We start from the raw sequence: 11322 nt of genomic DNA, 5'->3' as shown, positions 1-11322 counted from the left end.
AATAGAATTTATTTAAATTAAATTATACAATTCTTTCTTATTTTTCAATTACTAACATTATAATTTCAATTATATCAAATATCTAATAAAGATTATATAAAAATTCTAATTAATTTAAACTCCAATTATCATGAAACTCTATTTAATTATCATTAGTGAAATAATTTTCTTAAAATAAATCACAAATACTAATCATTTGATTTTCAAAAACTAGGGTTGTTACACTTTTTTCCTACTTGGTTAAAAGTAAACAAATTTTTCAAATTATACAATAAAAGACAAGTAAACTTGTAAGAAGATAGCTCATGAAAGCAGGGAACATAGAATCAAGCATTGAACCCTCACTGGTAGTGTATATCACTCTAATCTCTCAAGTGTCTAGGGTCAATCACTCTACTCTTCCCTAGTCATGCTTTCCCAACCTTGTTCTTCATCTAACCAATCAACAAATATTTAGTATACCAATGCAAACATCATGAGGTCTTTAATTACTTAATAATTTTTTTTCAATGCACATGGTAATTTAATTATTTTGATTTCACATGAGCATGCTTCCCAAATTTTCAAATAACTTATTCAATTTAATTCCCCCTTTTTTTTTTCTATCATCCTATGTTCCCATAAAATTCTCCATTCTTAAATTTTACACAATATCTATCTTAAGCTAACCAATGATTCAACTTGGGATTTTTATTTTGTTTTTCTGCTTAAGGCTAGTAATATGGTTATGAAATAGAAGGGGGTTAAAAAGTTCAAAGTGGCTAACAAGGGTGACATAAAAGGGTAGGCTTATTTGGGATAAGTGAGCAAAAACAAGTAATGGCCTCAATCATATGCAAGCATGTAAATACACTAAATAGTGAACATATAGAATGAAACAAAATATAGATTGCAGTTATAGAGAAGAAAACACACAAGAATTAAAAATTTATGGTTAAATAATGTAACAATATAAATAAGCTCAAAATCTCACAGGTTGTGTGTTCTTTGGCTCAAAAACCATGTTCCAAATACAACTTCAAACAAATTTAACAAATAGAAAATTTTAATTTTTTTAATTTAAATTAGTAAAATTTTTCAAAAATAGGGTCTTAAAAAGAAACTTATTATTTTTCAACCAAGTAGTACTTAAATGCAAACAATCAACTACACATGCAATCTATTATGCAATGCAACAATGAACTAATGAAGAAAATAAGACATTGGTGTTGAGAAGAGAATAACTAACCCATGGAGATCGGTATCGACCTCCCCACACTTAAAGGTTGCACCGTCCTCGGTGCATGCTAAGATGTACAAGTGGACAGGCTGCTCCAACTGATGCCATTCTCTATAGATTGTGCAGATTGACTTGCCTGTCTCCCATGTAAACGTCTTTCGGTTCCCTTCCGGGTGGCCATCTTGAAAGGAAAAGGGAAGAAAAGTAACCCAGAAATAAAGATAAGAAAATAAATGAAATATGAGTGTTAATGCCAGATAATAAGGGTCTCAATTACATGGTAGCTACAACATGCAAGTGAAAAAATAGTAGAAGTACATGGCAAATCAAGAGTGCAAAAATTTGCAACAATGGAGAAGAGAGTGGGTAAGGAAAGATAATATAATTTCATGTCAATGCAAAAGTAATACATGTATAAAAGATTGGCATTGATTTAAATAATATTACCTAACCAGAATAACATAACTCACTAAGCACCCAAAATAATTCAAGAGAAGATGCAACAGTTAAAAAAGAAAATTTTAACACCAAAGGAAAAATAATTAATTTAGAAAAAAAAATATGCACAAAATTAAGATGCAATGAATGAAATATGCAAATAAATTAAGTAAAATAAAATGAAAGATAAGAAGAATGAGAAGGAAAAGAAGGGAAGAAGAAGTAAGAAAGGAGGGAGGAAAAATTAGGATTGGGGAAGAAAAGATAAGATTTTTGGCGCTGATTTGGATAAGTTGTGCGACGCAGGCGACGCAGACGCGTCGCGTGGCCTGATTTGTGCGATTGGCGCGAGTGCAGCCTCGCGTTCGCGCAACTCTCTGTTTTAAATGCATTTTGTCAAAAATCTGGGTGACGCGTTCGCGTGGGTGACGCGATCGCGTGGATGGCCATATTTGCAAAACGACGCGGATGCGTGGGGCACGCGTTCGCGTGGTAAGGCTTGCGCTTCTAGCACCGTTCCAGTCCCATTCCAGCTTAACTTGCTGCCAAACACCCGTTTACGTCGATTTTACAGGGCCACGCGTTCGCGTGGGTGACGCGGACGCATGGGAGGCATTTTCCATATGACGCGGTCGTGTGGATCAATTTGTGCCAAAGGCATGCCTCTAGCCACGCTCTCGCGTGACTCTCTGTTTACTTTTCTTTTCTTCCTAATGCACCGCATCGTGTGCGTGCTTTTTTTTTTGTTTTTTTATGCAATATGTAGATGCAAATGCAGTACTGATATGGATGTTATGAATAATTCCAGGTTCAATAAAATGGAATAAAATAAAACTTAAAAACAAACAAAACGAAATAAAACTAAAATTGAAAAGGAACGATCATACCATGGTGGGTTGTCTCCCACCTAGCACTTTTAGTTAAAGTCCTTAAGTTGGACATTTGGTGAGCTCCTTGTCATGGCGGCTTGTGCTTGAACTCGTCTTGAAATTTCCACCAATGCTTGGACTTCCAATAAGCTCTATCAATACTAAGTAAATTCCTCAAGCTTTGATGGGGTTCTTCACAAGCTTTGAGCTCCCAAAGTTGATCCTCATATATTCCTGGATCCCAAATCTTGTTTCTACACCCGTCTTCAAGTTGATTATCATGATTCCATTCGGGTGATTCAGTTTTAGAATTCTCACTGAAGCGTCCAAACAACTTCTCAGACCCATTCAATTGAGCTCTACACCAACCTTTGTGTTTAAACTTAAAGCTTCCAACCATAATGAACCTTGCAGGACAATTCTTACCACTGACCATCTTCCTCTTACTCTTAATGCCACAAAGAGCTCTAAGCTGACCATCTGTCTCTAGTAGCCCATATTCAAGTGGGAAAGTAAAGGTCAAGGATAAGAATTTTACCCACTTGAATGTTGTGTTGGACGGTAATGGCCTTGGGAGAGGTATTTCTAACGAATTTGCAAGCTCCACTCCCTTGTGATCTTCTCTGACAACTTCCACCTCTTTGCAAGTTTCTTCAATATCAACCTCTTCTTCCTGGTAGCTTTCTTCCAATTCAATCTCTTCTTCATTGCTTACCAAGGGCATGGGAGGCTGTGCTTCTTTTTCTTTAATCTCCATCTCTTGACCAACCTCTTCCAAGTCTTCAACTATGATATGCCTTGGAGGTTGTACACCCTCCTCAGCATCAATTTCAATCGCCTTGGAAGGAGGCTCTATAACCTGACTTTTCCATGGAGGTTTAGCATCTCCTAAGTCTGCAACCACTTCTTCCTCTTCAATAATTACTGCTTTGTCCAGTAGTTTTAATATAAAATCGTACTCATCTTTGATGATTTTTCTTCCATGACAACTCCTTTCAACTATTCTTTCATCTTCAAGGGTCTCTCCTATCTCCACATTTTGGGCCTCTTTTTGCTCTAAGACAAAATCAGACTCCTCCTTGATGTCTTCCTTCACTAATTCTTCAACCACTCCTTCGACTTCAAGGGTCTTTACTACCTTCACCTTTAGGGCCTCATCTAGCTCCTTATGAAGTATGGATTCGCGAAGATGATCCCTTCTCTCTTGTTCCATGTCAATAGCATCATTAGGATCATGTTGCTCTTGGATTGATGGATGTGGGTGCTCTTCTGTGGATGGTGGTGATGGGATGGAGAGATCATTTTGTGGTTGAAAAGGAAGTGCACTAGAGCTTGAGGGTTGATTGTTGAAGGTATTTGGTGGTCCGATTTGGGCGATGAGAGCTTGTATAGTAGAGTTTAGATCGGTAAGTGCTTTCTCCATGGAGGTTTGGGGTGGATAGGAGGGTTCATTTGTTGGGAGAAAGGGTTCATGGTAGGAAGGTGGTTCATCTTGATAACGATAAGGAGATGGTGTATATTGAGGTGGTGGTCCATGAGAGTAGTTGTGTTGGAATGGGGGTGGTTCTGTGTATGGTTCATTTGGCTCATAAGGTGGTTGGTATGGTGGATACGGGTTAGGGTCATATGGAGGTGAATGGTGGTAAGGGGCTTGTGAGTATGGTGGTTCAAAGTTGTGTTGAGGAGATGGTTCATAAGCATATGGCGGGGCTTGTTGGTAACTACAAGGGGTCCACCATAGTCATCATTTTGGTATACATCACAGAATGGTTGTTGGTTATAGTGAAATGGAGGGGGTTGTTGCCAAGAGGGTTGATCAAATCCTTGTGGCTCCTCCCATCTTTGATTCTTCCAACCTTGATGCCTATTTTCATTATAGTTTCCATTCCTTACAACAACATTGGAACCAAACTTAAAGCGATGGGGGTGAGAACTCATAATAGCAAATAAAAATTAAAAACGAAAATAAAAACAAATTTAAATTAAAAAGGTTATTGAAATATAAATTTTGAATTTGAAAATTAAATTTTGAAATTTTGAAATTTGAAATAAGATAAGATAAGATTTAAAAAAAAGATATAATTTTTGAAAAGGATTTGAATTTTGAAATTTAAAACTAAGATAAGATAAGATAAAAATTTTAAAATAAAAATTTTGAAGAACGGCGCCATTTTGAAGAACGGAAGATTGACAGTTTAGAATTCAGAATAAATTCCCGTTGCAAATATAGTTTCTAAACCAAGCAATCATCCTTTCTTACAAATGTTTTGGTTGTCACAAGTAACAAATCCAATAAAATTTATAAACCGAAGTATTCAAACCTCAGGTCGTCTTCTCAAGGAATTGCAGGGAGGTGTTCTTATTATTAGTTATGGAAAACAATGTTTTGGGTTTTGAAAGGTTTGAACAAGGAAAATAAATTGCAGAAATTAATAAATTAATGTCTAATAAAATTCTTGGCAATCTATGAAAATTCGGAAGTCCTATCCTAGTTATTCTTATGAGAATTGAAGTTAATCCCACTTAGTTAACCTTTACGAAAGCAAGGGAAAGTCAAGTGAACTAATTAGTTAGATTTCCCAAGTCCTAGCCAACTCCTAAGGAAAGACTAGAGTTAGTAGAATTCAAGTCAATTAGCAGACATAACAATCAATCACGATAAGTTTGATAACTCAAGAGCCTCCAGTTAATCAATTAAAGCCAAGAATATAAAAAGGCTAAATAAGAATCATAAATCTGAAATACCTCAATTGCATTAATAAGAGAAAATCAATCTAAACATAAAGAGTTCATAAGCCAATTTGGCAACATAAGTAATTAAAGAAAAGCATTGAAGTATCTGAAAGTAAAAGAGAAATATAAAGTAAAAGGAATATTGAACCTGATAGAGAGTTGAAATCCTAAATCCTTTAAGAGGAATCCTAATCCTAAAACCTAAGAGAGAGGAGAGAACCTCTCTCTCTAAAAACTACATCTAAATTATGAAAAGTGAATAATTGGAAGGCTTGTTCATGAATGAATGGATTCTCCCACTTTATAGCCTCTAATATGTGTTTTCTAGGCCGCAAACTGGGTCAAAAACAGCCCAGAAATCGCTGGAGAAGAAATCTGCCACGTTGATTTTCGTTACTGCGACGCGTCCGCGTGGAGCACGCGTTCGCGTTGCCTAGCGTCAGGGCAACTATGGTATATTATATATCAAGTCGAAGCCCCGGACGTTAGCTTTCCAACGCAAATGAAACCGCGTCGTTTGGATCTCTATAGCTCAAGTTATGACAGTTTTAGTGCGAGAGGGTAAGGCTGACATCTTTGCAGTTCCTTCAACTTCTTGTATTCCTTCCACTTTTGTATGCTTCCTTTCCATCTTCTGAGCCATTCCTACCCTATAAACTCTGAAAACACTTAACACACATATCAAGGCATCGAATGGTAATAAGAGAGGATTAATAATTAGCAATTTAAAGGCCAAAGAAGCATGTTTTCAATCATAGCACAAAATCAGGAAGGAAAACGTAAAACATGCGATTTCTATGAATAAGCGTGAGAATAATGGATGAAAAACCACTCAATTTAGCACAATATAAACCATAAAATAGTGGTTTATCAGTCTGACACGAACAGATTGATGGTTCAGCCATGTATATGCTAGCTCAAAAAATAAAGCGTTGTCGGAATAAGCTTGTCATATGGCAGCAAGAAAACAGATCTAATTTGAAGGTGGAGATTGATTCACTACTATCTGAATTAGAGAAATTTCGTTTAGTAGGAATTCATGGAAGCAACATTGATGAGTTCATATTTGATGACAATTTTTTGCTTGGATTAGATGGATTTCATCAAATAAACCTACACTTATTCACTAAAATAGCATACTTTTGTGTTTTGTTTCTGAATTGAGCTTAAATGTGAAAACATAAATTTTTGTGCCTAAATTGAGCAATTTAATTTCACTTTTATTCCATTCAATGCCGTGATGTGTTTGTTGAGTGATTTCAGGTCCTAGAGGCAAGAATGGATAAGCAAAAGTGGAAGGAAGCATGCAAAAAAGGGAAAACACATGAAGAAAACAAAGGAGAATCACACAGCCATGTGTGCGTATGCACAACATCCTGTGCATACGCATAAGAGCAAAATCAGCAAGTGTACGTATGCACAATAAGAAAAATCAGCATGTGTGTACGCACAGGTACCAACGCGTGACTTCATTAGTGAGGCACGTGGATCGCGATTTTCCTCTTGGTCCAGTTTTGGATGTGCTGATGCTGAATTGAAGTGCTATATGAAGGGGAAATGACCACATATCAAATCATTAGGACATGGATAGTTTTAGAACATAATTTTAGGAGTAGGAGTAGGATAGTTAGAATGCTCTCTTAGGGTTTATGTAGTTTTCATTGTAGCATTTTACAGTTTCAAGTTTTCATCTTGGTTGATCAACTCTTTTGTAAGTACTTTTTAATTTCTCTTTAATTACATCACATTTACTCTCATTTTCTTTTGGTTCAAGTTACTTTATTTATATATGCAATCTTGGTTTTTTGAAGTTTTGATTGATAAATTTAATGTTTTATGCTTTCTTTATGCTTGATTGCATGTTTATTGTTGATATTGTGAATAGTTAGTTATAGTTTTCTATTTTTCCTTGCAATTTTCCATGTTTTACTTTTATGCCCACAAGGTGTTTGTGAAAATGCCAACTTTAGATTTTGAGTAGATTTTCACACCTTAGCTTGGGATTTGAGTTCCTAGGATACTAGAGTCATAATGTCCGACATTTAGTGGTAATTCTTGGGTAGTTAGTTGACTCCTATTTCCATTGACGCTAGCTTTTCACCAAGTTAATTGGTGAGTTAGCTAGGACTTATGGATTAAGGCCAATTATGCTTGCTTGACTTACTCCTCGATGTTAGGGTAGACGAAGCGAGATTGACTCATCATAGTTGCCATAGTTGTGATTATAACGATGATAGGATTCCTTAATTCTCATTTCCTAGTCAAGGCTCTTTTATGCATTTATAGCATTTTCACTAGTTTTGACCTTGTTTCTTTTAAATTGCATTAATTCCAATTTTGATAATCTCTTAGTTCTTTTATCTCTTAGTTCCTTTAATCTTTCGTTCTTTGATTTCAAAACCCCTTTTTCTCACAACCGAAAGTGTGACATTTCAATTGCATTCTTAGGGAGAACGACCCGAGGTTTAATTACTCTCGGTATTATTTTTAGTTTTGCCGGGGACATGCAATTGGTGTTATATTTTTGGTTGTTGTGAATATGTTAATAGTGTAAATAGCACTTTTTGGTTTTTTGTATGCTTTTGTTAGTAGGTTTTGTTTATATTTTCTTTTTGACTCATCCACACCATTACCACAATTCACCCCTATGGAACCCAAACACTTACCTTTCTAGTCACCAATTCTATACACCATCACCTCACTACATACAAAACCAAAATTCTTACTCTCATGAGTTTGATTGTCAAGCTTCATCACCTCAAATTTCATCTTCATATATGGATCAATCCACACAAGAAGCACTCCAAGTGCTTATTCAAGAACAAACGGAGTTCCGGAAGAAGCAAGAGCAAGTCATGTCTATCTTAGCGGAAACCTTGGATCGGTTAGCTTTATTGCGTTCATGCCACAACCAAGAAATTCTCGTGGATGAATGTGTGGAATCAAGTGAAGAGTGTGGAATGAAGGAAAGATTGCAAAATCAAGTAGAAGATTCCAAGTCACAGCATGAAGCACAAGAGGAGATGAATGAAGAGTTGATGGAAATTGATCAAGTGGACTCCATCATTCATGATTTTTTGTCCAACGTGGTCAATCCTTTCAAGGACCCTCATGAGCCTCCCTTGATTGAATTTGAAAGAGATGTTGATGTGGACTTTACACAACCTCCCATTTTTTACTTGAGTTATGATGAGGAAGATTTAAAGGAGGTTGAGGAAGATTTTAGCTACCAAGAAGTGAAGGCAAATCGTACAAGAGCAAATTGAGTGGGTAAAAATTTTACTAACAAGCTTCTTAGGCCTACATCAATATGCTATCTTGGAGACGGATCATCAACTTCAAACCCTTCTTGGAGTAGTAGATAGTGGAGAGAAGAATGTTAATTGGGAAGGAAATAGAAAGTTCATCAAGGAAGCCAATTCAATATTTGGAGTTCAACTATGGTGCAATAATAGTCAATTGAGTGGATTCCGGGGGGTACAAGTGTGTCAATGGTGATTCAAGAGGTCGTTTATCCAAGTGCAAAAGTGAAGATCAACAAGAAGGTGAACAAGAAACTAGAGTATGGGATCCAGGCATTAGGTTCAACACTCAACACTTATGGATCCTAGTTGCTAGCTTGGAATTTCTCAAAAGTTTGATGCATTTCATTTGGGACCCCGAAGGTCTAATCAAGAGCAAACTTGGGTGGAGATACAAGGAGGAGCGGAAACATAAGCCGTCCTAACAAGAATCTCCTCAAAAAGTCCAACTTGAGGATTTTAAACCAAAGTCCTAGGTGGGAGACACCCCACCATGGTAATATCCTTCTAACTCTTCTCTCTTTTAGCTTTTCTTTCTTGAATAATTGGTTGCATTGCTTAGTTAGTTTAGTTGAATTTTGGTGTTGGCTACATACTTTTAGTGGAATAATATGTTTTTGGAGCTTCAAAACCTGTTTTGGATGTCATGTTTAGTGCCTTAAAGGCATGAAAATTTCTGTAGAAACAGAGCTCTGTGCGTACGCACGAATCTGTGCGTGCACACACTTCCCTTATTTTTCGCCATCTGTGCGCTCATACAAGATTGTGCGCACGCACAACCCTCAACACACCTTCTGCTCGTAGTACTGCACCACCTTTGCGTGTGCACCCTATGTCTTTTCCCCTTCTGTGCGGCCGTAAACACGTGTGCGAGCGCACAAATAAGCCCTTTTTGTAAAAAAAAACCTCTGTGCGTGCGAATAGCGTTGTGTGCACGCACAACCTTCGACACACCTTCTGCTCATAGCGCTTACACCCAGTGTGCGTGAAAACAGAAACAGGCACGCGACACGTGAGCATCCTCCACGCGTACGCGTGGATGGCCCAAAATGAAAAGTGACGCGTGACCACTCGTTGTGCCAGACGTACGATTCCAGCTTCATACCCGCACAACTCTCTATTCAATGTACCAAATTACGCTGATGTTCATTCCACGCGTACGCGTAGAGCACGCGTACGCGTGGGGTGGGTTGTGTGCCTGGCACCCCTTTTGCACAGTACCAGGGTAACTCTCTGTTCATTATACTAGAGAGAGAACCTACATATGACGCGTGCACGTCATCGACGCTTACGCGTCAGCCACAATTTTTTTTATAAACTAACAAGCTACCAGAGTAAAGCCAAACTTTATTAAATAAGTAAAACCACAGCTTAAACTCAATAATCCAAACTAAAAATAAAAATTCAAATTATTACCAATATAAATAAAAGAGAAAATAGGAAGAATTTACCATGGTGGGGGTGTCTCCCACCTAACACTTTTAGTTAAAGTCCTTAAGTTGAACATTTGGTGAGCTCCTTGTCATGGTAGCTTGTGCTTGAACTCATCTTGAAACTTCCACCAATGCTTGAACTTCCAATAAGCTCCAACATTTCCAAGTGAATTCACCAAGCCTTGATGAAGTGCTTCACAAGCTTTGAGCTCCCAAAGTTGATCCTCTTATATGCTTGGATCCCAAATCTTGTTTCTACATCCGTCTTTAAGTGGATCATCATTGTTCCAACTGGGTAGCAAGCAATCCGAATTCTCAATGAAGTACCAAACTCTTCTCTTAGATCCAACCAATTGATCACTAGTCTAACCCTTGCATCTAGCTCTTGAAATCTCAACCTCGATGAGCCTTGATTTGCAACTCCAACCACGAAACATCCTTCTCTTATGCTTCATTCCACAAAGCCTCCTAAGTTGGGCATCTGTTTCAAGAATACCATACTCAAGTGGGACAGTAAAGCGGGTAGAGATAAGTTTTACCCACTCAAATGAAGGAGTAGACGGCAACCTACCTAGAGAAGTCTCCAACGATCTTGACAAAGCATATTCAACTCCCGTCCAACCTTGCCAAAAGACTTCTACCTTTTGAAAAGATTCTTCACTTTCAAGCTTTTTAACACCGAGTTCATCCAACTCTTTTCCGTTACTCACATCATAACTATGAGGTTGAGAGAAATCTACCTCAATGTTGCTTTTAATTTCATCGGGAGAAGGCTCTTCTAACTTAAGGATTTCACTTGTGGGTGCAAATTCATTACTAGGATGGCTTGATTCATGATCATCATCACCAAGGGAAATCGCCTCTTGATCTATTCCGTCCAATTCTTCATAAGGAATATGCCTTGGAGGTTGTGCACTAGCCTCCTCAACATTAATTTCAAGCTTCTTGGAGGAATACTCTACAACTCTAAATTCCCATGGAGGTTCAGCATCTCCTAAGTCTTCAACCACTTCTTCCTTTTCAACTATTACGGCTTCCCCCAATTGTTCCAATACAAAGTCACATTCCTCACTTTCCACCGACGTTCCTAGTCTCTCCTTCATGCTACATTCTTCATTAGATTCTCCACATGTAGCCATGGGAGTGCCTTGAGTGTTGACGTGCAGTTAAGCTAAATTATCTACTACCTCGGTCAAGGTAGCTATGAATTCTAGTGTCGTCCGCTACATCTCTCTTTGCTCCTGAAGAAGAACACTAAGAGTGTCATCCATTGGAGATTGGAGTGGATATGAGGGTTCATTGCTTGGGAGGAAAGGTTCACGATATGA

Source organism: Arachis ipaensis, chromosome B05 (assembly GCF_000816755.2).
Source record: "Arachis ipaensis cultivar K30076 chromosome B05, Araip1.1, whole genome shotgun sequence".
Classification (NCBI taxonomy): domain Eukaryota; kingdom Viridiplantae; phylum Streptophyta; class Magnoliopsida; order Fabales; family Fabaceae; genus Arachis; species Arachis ipaensis.
This window is presented reverse-complemented; position numbering follows the sequence as displayed.